Below are 16,298 nucleotides of genomic sequence, written 5' to 3'. Positions count from 1 at the left end.
CACAGAGTTTATAGTTGTACAGACAGATGATCTGGAGTCTACATCTTTGCACAGTCACAACCGCCATCTTGCTTGAGCAGTTATGCCTGCAGTTTGAATCACCTACCTCAATCCATTAATATTTCTCGAATTACTCTAATGCGAATTTCGCATTAGATTGAAAATAAACGTCTGGTACACTCTCCATCCACATTACACTGCGGCTGTCCTGAGGCGTTCCATGTACACATTGGTGTAGTCTTAATAATTTGAGACAACTGTGCTGTAAGGTTTTTCTCTCTATTTCAGTTGCTAAATACTTTTCCTCTTATATGTAGTGATGCTGTTTCATCTGCTCTGTATCAAGACTGGACCATAGTAGGCGTCAAATATGAGTTACAGTTCTTATGGTATTATTGAGAGCAATATCACCATGTTTGTTAAGCTGCAAATTAAACCACCTCAGATTCGCTGCAGACATCGTGATTATAGCGATTTCCATTCTGAAGAACTACAAATTATTATAGAGGAACTTGCAGATAGATTCCATACGTCGGCGCAAAAATGAATATTAACAAAAACAATGGTAAACACCGACGAGCACAGACGTCTAACTACGTATAAATTGCAGTGAGATAGAACAAGTCTATGAATAAATCTACCTAAGCCAAATTCTGAAACTTAACAAAGAGAACCAAAGTGCGGAAATCACTGAAGAGCAAGATTGGCATGGGCAGGATTTGGAAAACTGAGTTGGATACTTAAGAACCGCAAAATACCACAATCCTTGAGAAGCAAAGTATTAAACCAGTGCATCCTTCCTATTATGATATATGGATGTCAAACCTGAGCCCTAACCAGAGCAAATATGAATCAAGAAACAAAAAATTGCCAGACTAAAATGTAGCTTCACAGATCACACTGTTGTGACAGACAAAAAGACCAATGTTGGAACGCCGCAATACAATATTAGAGACCATATAAAGGTAGATGATCAATAGGAAGACCACAGATGAGATAAGTAGATGATATAAAAAGAATAGCCGGAATAAACTGAAAGTATGTTACTTAGGATAGAGATCGTTGAAACACTTGGGATAGGCCTATGTCCAAAATTGGACGACAGATGGTCAAGAAGAAAAAAAACTAAGGGGCTGATATGCCTGAGACGTCTCTAGAGATCAGAAAACATAAAAGTAACCAGAAAAATAGGACTATGAAAACCAGCAGGCAAACGAAATAAAGAAATACATAGAACTAGATGGTTGGACCAAGTGGATGACTTGAGAACAAATAGGATTGAACAATTTACTTTAAATGGAAGAGGCACAGTGCAATCTAATCAACATCAGCGTATATGTACATGAAAATTTTATACTTTTTACATTTCTACGTCTATTATTACAAAATAGTGGATGTACTATGTACTATCAAAATTAAATGATCAATATTTATCGCCATTGAAATATCGTATGTTTTGTACACCACAGAATTTGTATGCGTATACAGACTGTATTTTATTATATAAATCGCCATTTATCTTTATATACGTCTAGAAAGGGGTAAACCTCTCTATATGAGAGATTATCATCTTTTCTTTTTTTATATGTTTAAACATGGGATATTTCTAATCTTTCACAAACCATGTCCCCCAATCCCCTAAAGCAGCTTTTCTATCAATATGTACCATGTATAAACTATAAAAAGAAATAAAGCACATTTTAAGTAGCATTTAATTGCAAACGTTCACAAAAAACTAGATTTTGTTACTTTCGTAGCCAAGCAATTGTGTAAATATCATAATCACTCACTCTTCGTCATATCTTTATACAGTACAAATTATTGGAAAACCGAATCTGCACACCAAGGGGGACGCTGTGAATTTTTCTCTTTTTTAATACATTGTTTTTTTCACAATCATTATATATCACATTTAAAATAAGCGGCTACCATTTTTGTAACTTACTATGTTTAGCAATTGTAACATAAATTATCGTTAAGGGCCGCAAAATTGTAATTTATTATTGCGTAGGTATGTTGTGTGAATAATATATTATAAGAGGGTGGGAAAAGCATAAAGTGCGTTTTAGAATTGACAAAAGTGAAAAAGATATAGAATAGTGATATTCATAAATACTTCAATATATTTATATAACTTATTTTTTTTAGTCTGACACTGTTTTTTGTCTAACGAGTATGATTTTACCATCCATGTAGAGGACAATTTTGTATATGAATCGGTATAAATAGGATCTTATATGTGTCGGTATGCCCTACCTCATCAGAGATCCAGGTAGAATATGACTTCAAAAGCAGAAAAGTAAACGAATATGTCTTGGAACTTCACCTTTAAGTCAAAAGCTACAAAAGTGCCATTCGAGTTGTGTTTTTGTCCATGGCCATCAGAGTAGATGGTACTTTTGTAGCTATTCACTTGAAGTGTAAGGTTACAAATCACATTAGTTTATATAGGTAATGGATTTTGGGAAAAGCTATGACCTTGAAAATGTTACAAAAAATATAACTAAATATCTCTTTTCTTACTCAGACTCTTTAAAGTCTTTTACAATATTTTAAAATCGAAAATATTTTATTTAGTTGTAGGTATATGGTTATATTATTAAGGTATTGGATTTTGACAAGAACTATCAATCATGCCAAATTAGTACGCAAGTTTATGTGAAATGTTCAAGGTCATAGCTCTTCCCAAAAGCCATTACCTATACTTTTCTACTTATGAATTCGTATCATCTCCGGATCACTGATGGGGATCACATACCGAAACATGTAAGATACTCTTTATACCCATTTATATACAGATGTTTAAAGAATTGTACTCTTGCGCCATTTATTTGGTTATAATCAAAGCGTTGGTGTTCTTAACGGTTCCAAAATATGACCGGCCCCTTTATTGTTGAAACTATTTGTTTTGTGTATTAAAACTTCTTTGATTAGAATAATCCACGTCTTCCTGTAAATTGACAAAAAATATCTCTAAGAAGTGGTTCTATATTCGACAATAATTAATTAATGATTGTCAAACCAAACGTCTACCCTCTTATGTCAAATGTCAAATGTCAAATGTCTCGTCTTACTGAATATGACAAAGAAATATAAAAATATATCGCAATATTATACTGCACCACAGATCATGTCTCATTTTCAGGGAGTCTGACTCTTTTCTTCCTCTTAACACGTTTTGAGTCTATATAGAGCCTTGGTATAGCCTTGAGTTTCATTACGGTGCAATACTACTATGCGATGTACATATGAATATATAGTATTTTTACTACAAAAACGTTGTTACGTAGGTCAAAATTTTTGACGTAAGAGAACTGTCAAAACATTAGAATGTGACTTTTCATTATTGCCGTGTTTATAATAAACATAGCAATAATGAAAAGTCACATTCTAATGTTTTGACAGTTCTCTTACGTCAAAAATTTTGACCTACGTAATAACGTTTTTGTAGTAAAAATACTATATATATTTTTTTTGTTTTTAACGTACCTATTTTTTGGTACAGTCTACTTTTTCTTGCCTACAGCTATCTCTTCATAATATATTATATGATATATAGCATTTCTAATATTATAAGATAAGTCTATTGTTTGTTTTTTAACCAAGAGGAGTGATTCAAATTTACCGCGCCGTAATGCTTGTTTCTAATTGGTCCAACCGCAGGCAAGTTTACTCCACTGTTATTAAATTTTGACACTAATGACGTTTATGCAATTTTGGCACTTCTGTCATTTTATAGGTTAATTAAGTATATCGGCGATTTTTTGTGTTTTCTGCATTATTCCTTTAATTTTTAGATTTTTAGTCTACTTTTATATAAAAACAGTTATTTTTAGAACTCTTTAGCGATGTGTTAGTTTAATAATATAATATGTATGGATTATTATCGAAAGCTGATATGATCAACGAAAAAAGAAGATAAATTTGGTGACTTTTCCAGAAACTTTCTTGGGTGTGAATCTGTCTTTTTAGTTTACTCCTCTTGGTTAAAAAATCAACTATAGTATACTATCATGGTGATTTAGTCGTACATCCACACATCTCATCGTCATTTGCCTTTATTGATAGTTATATATGGGATCCATATTATTCCATGTCATCGATATCTTTCTTCTTTAATATTTCAAGTAAAGGTTTTTACTTATTCTACTATAGTTTGTGTACAGTAAGGTTTACCAATTCTGCTCATTGATAAGTACTCATTTTGGTTGTTGTACTCTTTTATTTCTTAAAAATTGTTAAAAATAACTTTCAAAACCATTGACCGTCCAACAAAACATAAACAAACACATTAAATTAACAAACCTAACCATTTTCTTATTTGAAAGAGATGTGCAACAAAACAGTGAAGCAAACAATATTGCAAAGACACAGGTGAAGATACAAATGTAACTTTAAGCCACAATCATGTAACTTCAAGACGAAACAAGAAGTTGATGGTGATTGTGCGCATTCTGTCATAAATCGCATTCAAATAGTTCATGGTTGTTTAAGACATCCTTCACTTCGTTGTGTTGTTGCATGTCTATTTGCCTTTTACTATTCGCCAATTCTATTATATATCTTTGTCAACTTTATGACCAATTCTACATCACACTTAACGTTTTTCTTCATCTTATAGGCCAGGCGCAACTTTTGACGTGTCTTAAATAATACTATGAACTCATGCACAGCAAAAAATTCAAACATTCCACAAAGTAATTCATATCAGTCGTAGAAGTTGCACCTGGAATAAATTTAATGCCTATTTTGTAAAAAGCCCGTAATTAAGATTAACTTAAATTTAATAAAATGTTTCTATTCATATAAAATACAGGGTGTGTCATCGGTAATGTAACGTTTTGTAACGACAAGTTTTTAGGAGAAGAAATTATATACAAACTGCAATACCAATACCCATAATAGTACGTAAATGAATAAATAACGTAAACTGCTAAATATTAGGGGCTTAACTGGACGATAACTTTATGCATGTGTTAGTCTATATATAAAACTGACCTACTCATTACACTGCATCAGTAAGCAGATCTCGATTTATTTTATGGATACTTTTGCAAAAAAAATTAAATGTTTCCTTTTGAGCTTTGTCATTTAAATGCTTTTACCTTGCTGTTTAATTTAATAAAGTCAGACATGAAAAATTATTCCAAATTCTAAAGACAAAAAATATGACAAAATTGACTTAAAAATGTATAGATTGAATCAATTGTTGAAGTAGTATTATTATCTGAAAGTGAAGGAATCTGGGCAAGTTCTGCTGAACAACTCCAACTACTACCAGTCAAGACAAACAGTTTCTGCTAAAAATAGAGACTAAAAATGTATATAAAAAATACGAAATATTTGATAATAACAAAGGAAATAAATATACAAACATACATATATTTTGGAAATGTACGGATAGTCGGGTTTAAAAATATGAATACCTGGGAACTAGGATTTTAGAAAAAAATGATCAAACAATAGAAAAAGGGGTCGGATAGAAATGACCAGAAATGTTTTTGTAAAAATGAGAAAATTTTCTGCCATGAAGACCTTAGATTAGTGGATCTGAGAGTAAGAGCTCTGAGTAATTTGAAATGGTGTTACAGAAGGATGCTTACAATAGCATTAACACAGACGAATACGAAATAATAAACCCAATAAAAATAAGAACGTTACAATATCTGAGACACGTAATGAGGGGCAGCGATATGAAATAATAAGATTACTAATACAGGGAGAGATAAGATTGGGAAAGAGTATAGGAGAAGGAGAGTTTCATGGTTGAAAAATGTCAGGGATTGGCTCTAATGCAGTTCAATAGAGCAGCGGTAGATAGATTGAAGACAGTGATGATGATATCCAACCTCCTATTGGAAGACGGCACTTAAAAAAAAGAAGATTGATTCCTAGAGGAAGAGTTAAAAATCGGAATATACATAGCATTCGCTAATTACAACTTAGCTTAGTTAAGTAAAGCTAATGTAAACAGCAGAATGACTGAAGAAATTGACCATTATCTACTTATTTTAAGAGGTAAATTGGTAGTAGTTACTGTAAAAAATCGAAAATGTGTTCTTTTTGCGTTTAATTTCGAAAAAATTAGCAATCCATAATTTAAATAATATTAACAGATAATATGATCAAAATATACGGTATGTACATATACTACAAAATGTAACCGATAATCACGAGATTTGACGTTCATTTGAAAACAAAATACTAACATACGTAAATTATTAGCAATATCTTACAAACATTTAATTTACAATAAAACTTTTTATTTGTCTTAAGAACGTAACGTTGTAGAATATTTCATAATCGATGATACGCCCTCCACATCAAAGATGTTTACAATTGGACGATTTCCAAATGCCTTGTATATCAATTTATTTATTCATTATTCATATCATAGGCCGAGCAACACTGCCATCTCGTGCCATTATCATAAGAGTACTTGAGCGTTGTTGAGTTAAATCAGCCTTTTGCTCCACAATTAAGGAATAATCATAGAAAATTCTAAAAAGCTTACTTATAGAAATGTATAATAATAGTATGTGAACATAAACACATTTCTGCAAATATGTTCAAAGCAGATTTCTCAAAATATTAGTTATTATATGTTTAGTACTAAAGCAAAATAGACCAGCTTTGCAGAACTATAAAAGCCAATAGATATTAATAATAATATGGCATTGTCTTCTTCTTTGTATGCCGTGCTTGTTTTCAAGCGTTGGCTATCGTCGTATTAACAAGCTGATGAAATGTTTCTCGGTCGGCAGCTATGTGAAACAATTCCTCGACCGTTTGACCTGTCCGTGTCCATTGTCTAATCCCAGGCAACCAAATAACGTTTACAAAACGTTGAAAAGACGTCATAATTATCACCAAACCACGTCAGTTTATACGTTATTTAGACGTCGAAAGTCACGTGAATTTGCCCACCATAATTGACGTCATTTTTATTACGTTTTAAATACGTGATATCAAAAACGTAGTTTTTAGGTCGTTTTTTAGATTTATTTTTCATTTTATATTTTTAAAAATACAGAATAATTATTCGTATGGGCATTGTAGGTATTGCAATTTTTCCATTTAACTATTTTAAATTTAGCACATAGGCTAAAAGTAAAACCAAATGGAAGATTCTAAAATACATAGAATTACAATACCCTCAATGCAACATATTTATACTTGCTGTATCAAAACTGAAACAAGATGTAAACTAATAAATAATTTATTAACAAATTATCCAGCATAGTAACATCTTAATTTAACGCTGTACATTAAATAAAAAAGAATCATGAACAACTCATTGTTGGGAATATCTGTATACAGTAAAACATGAGCATCATTTTTGTTCACCATCTTAAATTTTGTAGACTGCTAAAGAAATCTTAGAAGGCTAAAAATTAAGTTAGTCAGACTCGGTCACACATAATTATTAGTTCATTAACAGAAAATAAACACCAAAAACATAACCTCAAAAGTTTGCAAGAAGAATTACTGCATCAAACTCACTCACCTGAGCAAAACGAATAAAAATATCTTAATTAACACGTTTCTTCAACTAAATATCTAAATGAAAAGTCTTATTTTACCAAACAAAGCACGTTTACCAATAAATGAAAAATTTCTTATAACCATTTAACGTTATAAACGAAATCGTTTGGAGTCAAAGTCAATAAGCTCCTCCCAATTTTGTGACGTCAGACTTAGGCTGTCTGAAGAAAATGTTTTTTAAACATATTTTAACGTCATTAATCTTACGTATTTAAAATCACCTACAAAAGACGTTTATATGACGTAATGTTCAAACACGTGTATATATTCAACCAAAAACTGACGTTCCGTCGACGTTATTGACGTCATTTGGTTGCCTGGGATGTTACGCAGCCAGGACAGTTGTTTTCTTCCAACCCAGCGTTCTCCTTCGATTTTGTCCTGAATGATCAACCGGAGTAAGCGATATTTAGGTTCTTTCATTATATGATCGAAGTATTAAACCTTTCTCATTTTTATGACGTGGATTAATCCTCGCTCTTTGTGCATGGTCTCCAGCACACGTTCGTTGGATATGTGTGCTGTCCAGGAGATTCTGAGCATAACTTTAAATTCTGTATTTCCAATGGTTGGCCACATAGATGGCCCTGTCATTTGCTATAATTAAGTCTTCTTCTTTGCAGGTCTCTCTCATCTCTGTGCATTATAGTAGATGCCGGCTGGTCTGAACCGTGCTACAGTCGCAGGTATCGTCCTCCTGGCATCCCCATTTTTTCAGGTTACTATCACAACCTGAAACACCGGTTCTTAATCTGTTTAGCGCTTTCCAAGTCGGATACGGTAAATTGTGTCCAGCAGCCATTTCCTATGAGGAAGGAAAATGTGTCGCGGTTGCTGACTCTTGCCATAGGTGTATTCAGCCCTTCTCTGCTGCTTGGCTGAGTTTGGTGTTCGTATAAGGTGTGTCTTAGGTCCGTCTCCTGCTTTTTTCGTTCTACCTCTGACGTGACCTTCCTCCTGATAGGTGGTGGAGCAATCCCAGCTATGGGGTATACCTCTTCGATAGGTGTCGGTTTCAGGCAACCCGATATTATACGAACCGTTTCATTTAGAGCCAAGTCGACGTTCTTTGCGTGAGCAGAGTTTGCCCATACTGGTGCTCCAAATTCCGCGCCCGAAAACATAATGCTAAGGCAGAAGTGGGGAGAGTGTCTGGTTGTGCTCCCCATTTTGTATTAGTTAGCTTGTGGATAATATTATTTCTGGCACTTACTTTCTTCTTGACATCTTGACAGTGGTATCGGTAAGACAAAGTTCTATCCAGACGAACGCCAAGGTCTCGTTGTGTTCCAGCATCTGACCACGCCATTACACCTCCAGCGGTCTTCGGGCATGCTTGTTTCTAAGGTGGAAAGCACATACCTGGGTTTTTGTGGGATTGGGTTTCAGATGGTATTTATCGTAGTATAGAGCTAAGTCTCTCAGGACATCTGTCAGTTTCACTTCGACTTCATTGAAGGTTTTTCCTGAGCTGCCACAGCTGAATCATCAGCGTAAATAAATTGCCTTGTTTGTTGGTGTATGGGTTGGTCGTTGGTATATATATTGTATAGAATCGTCGGAAGGACACTTTCCTGTGGTAGCCCATTTTTTTGGTTCCTCCACCGCCTGTTCTTGGACTGGAGCGTTACGTAAAAGTGTCTATTCTGGAGGAGACATTTCACTAACCTTGTTAGTCGAAAATCCTTTGTAGTTTCGTAGAGTTTTGTGAGTAGCCGTTGATGGTTAACTGTGTCATAGACGGCAGTTAGGTCTATGAACGCTACTCCTGTTATTTCTTTCCGTTCAAAACCATCTTCAATATGTTGGTTGAGATTAAGAATTTGACTGCAGAAGCACTTTCCGGGTCTGAATCCTGCTTGTTCTGGAATAATTTTGGTCTCCACATATTCAGCGATCCGGTTTAGTATCATTCTTTCAAATTCCTAAAAACGGTGGCACAAAAGAGAGACAGATCTAAAATTCTTTGTATCCGCCGGATCCTTCCCTGGTTTTAAGAGGGCTACCACTCTAGCTTTCCTCAATTCTGAGCATGCAACGGTAACGCCGCAATTCGAAACGCTTCTAATTTGTTGAGATTCTTCATTTTTGTTGTCCAAGTTTCACATCCATGGAGCAAAACGGACCAGACGTAGCAGTTCAATACTCTTATACGTGTGGTCAATGAAACCTACTGCACAATACAGAACGCCAGCTTATAAAGCTTTTTCGTGCAAGTTCTATTCTGGTCGAAATTTCCTCAACCCTGCAGTCACTCCAGCTACCCAGATATCTAAAGTGTTCCACCCTTTCCAGGATTTTGTTATCTAATTTTAGTACTTAATTTTCGATATTAACTTTTCCGACCACCATCCATTTTGTTTTCTTTGCATTGATTAAGCCTTGATGGCATTGTAATAGAATCAAATTGTTCTTTTTTAAATTAGAGGAGAACTAATGGTTCGTCAACATTTCCGTCTTTATAGAAATGTTCCTTGTTGGAAGTTTAAACTACCTAATTCACAGTAGAATCCTTTGGATGAGGTCGCTGCTAGCATGCTCAGACCTGTTTTGTTACTGTAAAGGCCACAATAGATTGTATTTCAATTCAATTTGAACTACCACAAGTGTTCCTGATGAGAGTTGAATATCTCGAAACAAGTGTAGAACAATGGTGGAGTTTGTATTGAAAGGAAAACGCTATCAAAAGACTAAGTTTTCAATCTAACAGCACATAAAATAACACTAAAAATATGACTCTACATCCCACCAGACTCCGTTATGGCTTGCAAATTTTAGAAGCCTCGGAGATGTAACCAGAGAAGATTACCATTGTTTTCAGTCTGGTGGGATGTAGTGTAATATTTTTAGTGTTACTTTATATGGTATTAGATTGAAAATTTAGCCTTTTGCTAGCAGTTGCCGCTAGGGCATCCCTGCCATTTCGTTCATTGCAATCCGTAACTGCACGCAGAGGTTTGTCCTGGTTGGGTCAGAGAGAGCAGCATATGTGCCTCCTGATGAGAAATTAATAATATTCGAAACCGGCAGAGGTGCTTGCTGCACTCTCTGATGGAACTAGAATATGATGCGGCTGTAGTTTCCTGTTGAAACGAAATTGAAAATGGTTCATTTTTGAAAACGCTATCGCCTATTTTCATTCTCACAGGATATTTATATAGTAATAAAATAGATGACGAGAATGAACCATATCAAGACGAAGACACAAATAACTAAAAAAAATCAGTAAAAAAGAAGTAAGGATTATCAAACATTAAAACAAGCAAATCAATAGTATTTATATATTGGGAAAAGAAGGGGTACACTGGCTATGGAAAATATCTAAAGAGTCAATAGAAAACAACAAATCACTAAAGACTGACGAAATAAAGAAATAGTGCTAATATACAAAAATACAAAACAGGTAAAACTACAGATCCTTTTGTTCATCATCAGCATTTTTTAAAATATATACAAAAAGACTAGAAAAGGGACTAAGGCGAGGTAGAAAAAGTGTTGAGAGAAAAGAAATATGTATACTAGACGAGAGAGAAATGTGATAACAATGTTATAAAACATGTCATAGACAAGGTTAAAAAGACAGAAGCCTAGTCCCCAAAAGTAGTATTTGACTCTATTATATGGGAATTACCAAATTTTATTATGAGAGAATTTAACTTACACACTTGTGTACAGCACGACAATTACCTACTTATAAACAAGCCAACGAATTTTTGAAATTCAGGTAAGAAAACATGTATGCTATATTTTTTACTGTTTTCTGTGGTTCTGCTCAGCAATTACTTGCTCTATAATAACATTGTTTACCTTATTAACTACGATAAATGTCTTTATTACTGTTTATTTTGAGCACATATTATCCTTGCTGAATTCACTTGGTCGTGTAGACGTCGAGTAACACATATTTTTAGAATATCCCGTTAATCTTAATTCTTAGGTTTCTTTAAGAAAAATTTGATAAAATTAAAAATAAATGAAGACAATAAACGTCACTCAATGACATTCTTTAGAGGTCTCTTCATCAATTTAGATTTAAACTGTTTGTTTCAACGAAAAAATAAGTAAAGCATGTTTAAAATTATCTATGATTATTTCTTAAGAGGCTTCTTTGGTGTCCATTATATGGTCGGGTAATGATCGTAAGAAGTAGTTGTAGTAGAAGGAAACTTGAATTTTTACTCTATGTACTTATTTCAAAAAATAGTCTGGGCGAAGGGAACGTATCAATTTTGTCATAAACAAGTTTATAATATATTACATTTGACAGACAATAATTAATTGTTATGTAAATACAAACGCATTACATCAGTTATACTGTTGTTTGAAAAGATCAGAAGAAAAAATATGTCAGAAGATATAGTTAGGTATATACTATACTAAAATCACAATAAAGATGCACGAGAAATAGACAAACCAAGACACGTTGAATGTTACAAGGAGCACTCCCAAATCATGAAAGTTTATACATTTTAAATCATGATTCGGGAGTACTCCTCGTAACATTCAACGTGTCTGGGTTTGTTAACTTCTAGTGTATCTTTATTGTGATTTTAGTAGGTATAGAGATATTAAAAAATATGAAAGCCTGAAGAAAAAGAAATGCCTAAATGTTTCGAACAAAAATGTCAAAAACCGCAAACTGCTCTAGCTATGACTTATTCCAAAATGAAAACAAATTATTGTTACATTTGTTAACAAACAGTTATAATGCTAGATAATTGGAAAATATATATTATGTTGAAGGAAGAAAACATTCTAAAAATTGCAGGAGTGGATCATAATATACTAACTACATGTATTATAGTATCTAGCAGTGTTAAAAATACTGTTCAAACTTGTGAAAGTAATAAACAAAAATTACCAATAAGAGGTAACTTTCTTTATTTCTTGGAGTTTCTTACTTGCAAGACACAAAAAAGGGGAAATTCTTAAAAACTCAATAATAATCCCAATTAGAGAGTATTTCAAAAAACATAAGATCAGCAAGTCAAAACACCATGGATGACAGATGAAATATGTATTACGATTAAAGGATAAGCGAAGATTGTATAAAAACAATAATGTGAGCAGATACAAATAAATCTAGAACACTGTCAGATCAAAAATACAAACAGTAAAAAAAAGCGGTACAGAAATAAATATTCAGAAATAGAAAAATAAAATTTATTTGGTATTAAAAAATTTAACAGATAGCTGGCATAAGTTGATCAAACAACAGTAATACCTTAGTTTTAGTTTAGTTGATTGTAACAACAAACTAATTCCCGACATTAAAGGAAAATCGAAGAGATGAAGAGTATATATTCAGGAACTGTTCGAATATGAAAAACAAAATACAATAGACGAAAGAAACTACAGTTATAATGTGAAACTAATATAATTTAGGGCCAAATATAACAAAGGTTAAAGTAGTATACAATGGAAGACAACCGTTGGACAGAGGGAGTTCTCGAATAGCGACCAAAGGCAAGCAAAATAAGTAGAGGCTGACCTAAAACAAGATGAACGGATGACATCAAGTGAATGGTTCATCAGAAAACAGCAAAAAGATATGAATGGACACACCTAAGGGAGGCTTACATCCGGTGATGCATGGAATAGCTGTTGATGATGATGATGATGATGATGAAAGTATTATATGCAATTTATTTAGCAAAATCCAATAAGGCCCCTGGACCTGAGAGAATTCCAGCTAAAATAATTAAATTAATATCAGACAATCACTTAGGTGCGTTGGTAGATCTACCGAAGAAGTCTAATGCAAAAGAATGTAATGACCATCGGATAATCAGTCTAATGAGCCACACACTTATTGCTCAAAATTATTTAATATCACACCTATTAATGACATCAGATATTCAGATAACACTGTATCTGCTTATACCAGAGAATAACACGTATAACAAGACTTACAAAGACTTTTAGATCAGGTGCTACATGTTAGCGATGATAGCAGTAAATATTAAAAATATCAAATTTATGACCAAACAAAAAAAAACAATAAGACAAAAACAAATAATATAATAGGAACGACCGACGCGACGGTAGAAAAAGTTAACAAATACAGATGTCTGGATAAGATTTTTACCGAGGATAACGACCATAAGGATAACAAGAAATAAAAATGAAAAATGTTAATCATCAAGTATTCAAAAACACAAAATTTAAAAAGAATCTTAGACGAGTGGCAAACAGGTCAAAACTGAATCACAACAAGCGTTAAAGATAATATAAAGTTGACTTACTCTAAAACGGTTGAACATTTAAAAATGTTGTGGAGATTGTTTAAGTTATCATGGCATAACAAGAACTTTTGAGAAAAATATTCTACAACATAACATATTGTTTGACTACAAAAGTACAGACTCCACATACACTTCAAGTTTTTACTGAAAATTTCACCTTCATGTGAAGGCTGTGCAACTGAGCTAAACTGCTCGTCACAAGTTAGGGATATAGAAAATTCTGCTGCATTTTTATAGTAGATTTTTTCGTGAACAGATTAACGGATTTTTCTTTAGTATTTACACAGTTATACAAAGGTTTACTCAAACTTTTTTTTTTGTACGTATACCGGGTAAAAGAAAAGAAATGTTTTTCTTATGTTAAGTTTGAGACGCCCTGTAGGGAGGACGAGGTACAAATGGGAGCATATATCGAAATCGTATTGTAGTCTTACGTTTTGTGAACATTTTGTTATTTGAATGTCCCTGATATCTTTAGAAATAAAAAAAATAGACGGTTTTGTAATTTAACATGTGTTTTAACCAAAACAAAAGTTTGAGACACCTTGTAGGGAGAAAAAGGCACAAAGGTGAGTATACCTCGATATTTTGTTTATTACTCGATAATACTCTTTAATATGTGTTTTAACTGACGACATGCGTCACATCACACATGTGAAACATAGAAAAACATATTAAAAAGTAATACCGTCTAATTTCTTTGTTATTAAAGATATCAGAGAAATTAAAAAAATAAAATATTCAAAAAATTTGAGACTACAACACAATATCGGGGTATACTCAACTTTGTGCCTTTTTCTCCCTACAAGGTGTCTCAAACTTTTGTTTCGGTTAAAACACATGTTAAACTACAAAACCGTCTATTTTTTTTTTGTTTCTAAAGATATCAGGGACATTCAAACAACATCATGTTCACAAAACATAAGACTACAATATTATTCTGATGTATACTCACATTTGTACCTTGTTCTCCCTACAGGGTGTCTCAAACTTAACACAAGAAAAACATATTTTTTTCTTCCACCCGGTATAAGTACAAAAAATAAGTTTGAATAAACCTTTGCACAAATGTGTAAATACTAAAGAAAAGGCTAAAATAAAAAAAATAGCGAAATCCGTCTGTTCGCGAAAAAATCAACTATGAAAATCAGCAGAATTTTCTATATTACTAACTTTTGACGAGCAGTTTATTTGAATTTCGTTGAGTCAAGTTCTTAATATTAAACGATATTAAAAAAAAACAGAAAATCTGTATCATGAAAACATTTTTTGGAAATTGATGCAACAGATTTTTGATTTTAGAAATATATCTATACACATGATAAGCTAGTCAGTGAACTATTGACCACAATAGAAACCTATATATTTTGGATATTTCTGTAAATGCATAGAAAATATTACTGAAAATCAATTTCGCTTCTCATTAACTTAAAATTTAAATAAAATACATAAACGTAAAGTTGCCGTCAAGTAATTGCAGAAACCCTAATATTAAACTAATTACAGAGTCATTTGTATTTGAGTGTTGTAGTTAGGTTTCCGGTACAGGTAAAAAGTAATAAAATGTTAATATATTGTACGTTTAATTATTATACCTGCTATTCAGAATGTTTACCTCTCGAAACTTAAGGACACCACTTAAATACATATGACTTTGTAATAAGATTAAGATTAAGGTTTTCTGTAATAACTTTATGGCAACTGTACATATACGAAGCTATACCTTACATATATTTTAAACTTTTTTTCGGCAAAATATCCATTCGCCCGGTATAAAATAGTACAGTGTAACAATAATTAGTCAAAATTAATTAGAATAACTCTAAACATTTAATTCAATGTCCCAATGTCACTATACATTTTTCTCTTTGTGGTTGAAGTAACCATAGGAATTGTGATCTTGACTATTTTATAGATATTACCGTTCTTTTCAACCATTCTTATCAGTAATCGTAGTGAGTGGTTCAGTGATGTTTTAATTTTCGCATTTCGAAATGTTACCATGTTCATTTTAGTGATATGATTTTTACCAGTTATTTGTAAAATAAATATTTTTTGTTTAATACGATATTTTTTATTTCTTATACCTTTCTTTAAGAATATCAGAGAATATTGCCGAGAACGAAATATTATAAAACGAAAATATCGAAGAAAGCTGAAAAAAACTCAAGATAATATAATTAACCAGCATCAGAATCACTTATAGAGACGAAAGTAACGAATACTAACACATTAAAAAATATGTCTTTGACTGTATAAGTGAAGATAAACTGTGAAGAAAAGAAGAAAGTCTTTTTACAATACAGAACAAAACAAAGACAACAGGCACACAACCACTACAGTCGAACCCGCTTATTGGAATAGCCGTCGTGCAAAGAAAAAGTATTCGTATATATTATATTCTAATAGGGATATTCTAATAACCGATAATATAAGCCTAGTAAAAACGTTTTGGGACCTCAAATTTCTATTCCCTAAACAGGGATATTCCTTTAACCGGTATTCTAA

Source organism: Diabrotica virgifera, chromosome 1 (assembly GCF_917563875.1).
Source record: "Diabrotica virgifera virgifera chromosome 1, PGI_DIABVI_V3a".
Classification (NCBI taxonomy): domain Eukaryota; kingdom Metazoa; phylum Arthropoda; class Insecta; order Coleoptera; family Chrysomelidae; genus Diabrotica; species Diabrotica virgifera.
This window is presented reverse-complemented; position numbering follows the sequence as displayed.